Below are 5583 nucleotides of genomic sequence, written 5' to 3'. Positions count from 1 at the left end.
ATTCAGGATATAGGCATGGACAAAGATTTTATGACCAAGACACCAAAGCAATTGCAACAAAAGCAAAAATTGATGAACGGGATCTAATTAAACTAAAGAGCGTCTGCACAGCAAAAGAAACTATCAACAGAGTAAACAGCCTACAGAGTGGGAGAAAATTTCTGCAAAAGAATGCATCTGGCAAAGGTCTAATGTCCAGCATCTATAAAGAACTTAAACTAATTTATATAAAAAAAATATAAACCCAATTAAAAGTAGGCAAAGGACACGAACAGGCATGTTTTAAAAGAAGACATACATGTGGCCAAGAATCATATGATAAAAATCTCACCATCACTGATCATTAGATAAACGCAAATCAAAACCCACAATGAGATACCATTTCACACCAGTTAGAATGGCTACTATTAGAAAATTGAAAAACAGATGCTGGTGAGGTTGTGGAGAAAAAGAAACTGTTATACACTGTCATTGTGAGTGTAAATTAGTTCAACCATTGTGGAAGACACTGTGGCAATTCCTCAAAGATCTAGAGGCAAAAATACTATTCAACCCAGCAATCTCATTACTGGACATATATGTAAAACAATATAAACCATTCTGGCAGGGCACAGTGGTTCACACCTGTAATCCCAGCACTTTGGGAGGCCAAGGCAGGCAGATCACCTGAGGTCAGGAGTTCGAGACCAGCCTGGCCAACATGGTGAAACCCTCTCTATTAAAAATACAAAAACGGCCAGGTGTGGTGGCTCATGCCTGTAATCCCAGCACTTTGGGAGGCCGAGGCAGGCAGATCACAAGGTCAGGAGATCAAGACCATGGTGAAACCCCGTCTCTACTAAAAATACAAAAAATTAGCCAGGCACGGCAGCGGGCACCTGTAGTCCCATCTACTCAGGAGGCTGAGGCAGGAGAATGCGTGAACCCGGGAGACGGAGCTTGCAGTGAGCCGAGATGGCGCCACTGCACTCCAGCCTGGGGGACAGACCCAGGCTCCATCTCAAAAAAAAAAAAAAATACAAAACTTAGCCGGGTATAGTGGTTGGTATATGTAATCCCAGCTACTCGGGAGGCTGAGACAGTAGAATCGCTTGAACCCAGAAGACAGAGGTTGCAGTGAGCTGAGATCGTGCCATTGCACCCTAGCCTGGGTGACAAGAGTGAAACTCCATCTCAAAAAAAAAAAAAAGAATATAAACCATTCTATTATGAAGATTCATGTACATGTATGTTCATTGCAGCACTGTTCACAATAGCAAAGACATGGAATCAACTTAAATGGCCATCAATGATAAACTGGATTTTTAAAAATGCGGTACATAAATGAGACCATGTCATTTGCAGGGACATGGATGGAGCTGCAGACCATTATCCTCAACAAACTAATGTAAGAACAGAAAACCAAATACATGTGTTATTACTTATTAGTGGGAGCCGAATGATGAGAACACATGGACATGTGGGAGAAAACAACACACACTGGGGCCTGTCAGAGGGTGGGGAGTAGAAGGGGGGACAGCACCAGGAAAAATAGCCAATGGACACTGGGCTTAATACCTAGGTGATGAGATGATCGGTGCAGCAAATCACCATGGTACACATTTACCTATGTAACAAACCTGCACATGTAACCTTGAACTTAAAATAAAAGTTGGAAATTTAAAATAAAAAGAAATGTACTTTACCTTCCTTCAATAAACTCTGCTACTTAACCTGATTAGGTTTGTAGCATTCATTAGACACTGAAAGGGGCTCTGATCTTTTCCCAAAAAAAGGCTGCAAATTTTGTATCCTCTACCCAGAAAAATCTGTTTTATTGTTATTATCCAGCTTTGCTCTTTGGGCTTAGGATCGACTTGGCAATGTGGGGTCTTTTTTGGTTCCATATGAACTTTAAAGGAGTTTTTTCCAATCCTGTGAAGAAAGTCATTGGTAGCTTAATGGAGATGGCATTGAATCTATAAATTATCTTGGGCAGTATGGCCATTTTCACAATATTGATTCTTCCTATCCATGAGCATGGTATGTTCTTCCATTTGTTTGTGTCCTCTTTTATTTCACTGAGCAGTGGTTTGTAGTTCTCCTTGAAGAGGTCCTTTACATCCCTTGTAAGTTGGATTCCTAGGTATTTTATTCTGTTTGAAGCGATTGTGAATGGGAGTTCATTCATGATTTAGCTCTCTGTCTGTTACTGGTGTATAAGAATGCTTGTGATTTTTGCACATTGATTTTGTATCCTGAGATGTTGCTGAAGTTGCTTATCAGCTTAAGGAGATTTTGGGTTGAGACAATGGGGTTTTCTAAATATATAATCATGTCATCTGCAAACAGGGAGAATTTGACTTCCTCTTTTCCTAATTGAATACCCTTGATTTCTTTCTCTTGCCTGATTGCCCTAGCCAGAACTTCCAACACTATGTTGAATAGGAGTGGTGAGAGAGGGCATCCCTGTCTTGTGCCCGTTTTCAAAGGGAATGGTTCCAGTTTTTGCCCATTCAGTATGATATTGGTTGTGGGTTTATCATAAATAGCTCTTATTATTTTGAGATATGTTCCATCAATACCTAATTTATTGAGAGTTTTCAGCATGAAGGGCTGTTGAATTTTGTCAAAGGCCTTTTCTGCATCTATTGAGATAATCATGTGATTTTTGTCTTTGGTTCTGTTTATATGCTGGATTACATTTATTGATTTGCGTATGTTGAACCAGCCTTGCATCCCAGGGATGAAGCCCACTTGATCATGGTGGATAAGCTTTTTGATGTGCTGCTGGATTTGGTTTGCCAGTATTTTATTGAGAATTTTTGCATCAATGTTCATCAGGGATATTGTTCTAAAATTCTCTTTTTTTGTTGTGTCTCTGCCAGGCTTTGGTATCAGGATGATGTTGGCCTTGTAAAATGAGTTAGGGAGGATTCTCTCTTTTTCTATTGATGGAAATAGTTTCAGAAGGAATGGTACCAATTCCTCCTTGTACCTCTGGTAGAATTCGGCTGTGAATCGGTCTGGTCCTGGACTTTTTTTGGTTGGTAGGCTGTTAATTATTGTCTCAATTTCAGAGCCTGTTATTGGTCTATTCAGGGATTCAACTTCTTCCTGGTTTAGTCTTGGGAGAGTGTAAGTGTCCAGGAAATTATCCATTTCTTCTAGGTTATCTAGTTTATTTGCATAGAGGTGTTGTATTCTCTGATGGTATTCTCTGATGGTAGTTTGTATTTCTGTGGGATCGGTGGTGATATCCCCTTTATCATTTTTTATTGCATCTATTTGATTCTTCTCTCTTTTCTTCTTTATTAGTCCTGCTAGCAGTCTATCAATTTTGATTGAGTTTCTTAGTCCTGAGTTCTATTTTGATTGCACTGTGGTCTGAGAGACAGTTTGTTATAATTTCTGTTCTTTTACATTTGCTGAGGAGTGCTTTACTTCCAACTATGTGGTCAATTTTGGAATAAGTATGATGTGGTGCTGAGAAGAATGTATATTCTGTTGATTTGGGGTGGAGAGTTCTGTAGATGTCTATTAGGTCTGCTTGGTGCAGAGTTGAGTTCAATTCTTGGATATCCTTGTTAACTTTCTGTCTCGTTGATCTGTCTAATGTTGACAGTGGGGTGTTAAAGTCTCCCATGATTATTTTATGGGAGTCTAAGTCTCTTTGTAAGTCTCTAAGGACTTACTTTATGAATCTGGGTCCTCCTGTATTAGGTGCATATATATTTAGGATAGTTAGCTCTTCCTGATGAATTGATCCCTTTACCATTACGTAATGGCCTTGTCTCTTTTGATATTTGATAACAATATTAACCTTAAATGTAATGGACTAAATGGTCCAATTAAAAGACACAGACTGGCAAATCGAAAAAGAGTCAAGACCCATCAGTTTGCTGTATTCAGGAGACCCATCTCATATGCAGGGACACACATAGGCTCAAAATAAAGGGATGGAGGAAGATCTACCAAGCAAATCGAAAACAAAGAAAAAGCAGGGGTTGCAATCCTAGTCTCTGATAAAACAGACTTTAAACCATCAAATATCAGCAGACTTGGTCCTGTCATTACGATATTAGCTGGTTATTTTGCTCACTAGTTGATGCAGTTTCTTCCTAGCATCGATGGACTTTACATTTTGACATGTTTTTGCAATGGCTGGTACCTGTTGTTCCTTTCCATGTTTAGTGCTTCCTTCAGGATCTCTTGTAGGGCAGGCCTGGTGGTGACAAAATCTCTCAGCATTTGCTTGTCTGTAAACTATTTTATTTCTCCTTCATTTATGAAACTCAGTTTGACTGGATATGAAATTCTGGGTTAAAAATTCTTTTCTTTAAGAATGTTGAATATTGGCTCCCACTCTCTTCTGGCTTGGAGAGTTTCTGCTGAGACATCTGCTGTTAGTCTAATGGGCTTCCCTTTGTGGGTAACCCAACCTTTCTCTCTGGCTGCCCTTAACATTTTTTCCTTCATTTCAACTTTGGTGAATCTGACAATTATGTGTCTTGGAGTTGCTCTTCTCGAGGAGTATCTTTGTGGCGTTCTCTGTATTTCCTGAATTTGAATGTTGGCCTGCCTTACTACGTTGGGAAAGTTCTCCTGGATGATATCCTGCAGAGTGTTTTCCAACTTGGTTCCATTTTCCCCATCACTTTCAGGCACTCCAATCTGACGTAGATTCGGTCTTTTCACATAATTCCATATTTCTTGGAGGCTTTGTTCATTTCTTTTTACCCTTTTTTCTCTACACTTCTCTTCTCGCTTCATTTCACTCATTTGATCTTCAATTGCTGATACTCTTTCTTCCTGTTGATCAAGTCAGTTCCTGAAGCTTGTGCATTTATCACGTAGTTCTCGTGTTATGGTTTTCATCTCTATCAGTTCTTTTAAGGACTTCTCTACATTGGTTATTCTAGTTAGCCATTCATCAAATCTTTTTTCAAGGTTTTTAGTTTCTTTGCACTGGTTACATAGTTCCTCCTTTAGTTCTGAGAAGTCTGACTGACTGAAGTCTTCTTCTCTCGACTTGTCAAAGTCGTTCTATGTCCAGCTTTGTTCCGTTGCTGGTGATGAGCTGGGTTCCTTTGGAGGGGGAGATGCACTCTGATTTTTTGAATTTCCAGCTTTTCTGCACTGCTTTTTCCCCATCTTTGTGGTTTTATCTGCCTTTGGTCTTCGATGATGGTGACATACTGATGGGGTTTTGGTGTGAGTATCCTTTCTGTTTGTTAGTTCTCCTTCTAACAGTCAGGACCCTCAGCTGTAGGTCTGTTGGAGTTTGCTTGAGGTCCACTCCAGACCCTGTTTGCCTGGGTATCAGCAGCGGAGGCTGCAGAAGATAGAATATTTCTGAACAGTGAGTGTTGCTGTCTGATTCTCGCTCTGGAAGCTTCGTCTCAGGGGTGTACCCTGCTGTGTGAGGTGTGAGGTGTCAGTCTGCACCTAGTGGGGGATGTCTCCCAGTTAGGCTACTCAGGGGTCAGGGACCCACTTGAGCAGGCAGTCTGTCCGTTCTCAGATCTCAACCTCCGTGCTGGGAGATCCACTGCTCTCTTCAAAGCTGTCAGAGGCATTTACCTGTGTCGAGGTTTCTGCTGC

This window comes from Chlorocebus sabaeus, chromosome 24, assembly GCF_047675955.1.
Source record: "Chlorocebus sabaeus isolate Y175 chromosome 24, mChlSab1.0.hap1, whole genome shotgun sequence".
Lineage (NCBI taxonomy): Eukaryota > Metazoa > Chordata > Mammalia > Primates > Cercopithecidae > Chlorocebus > Chlorocebus sabaeus.
This window is presented reverse-complemented; position numbering follows the sequence as displayed.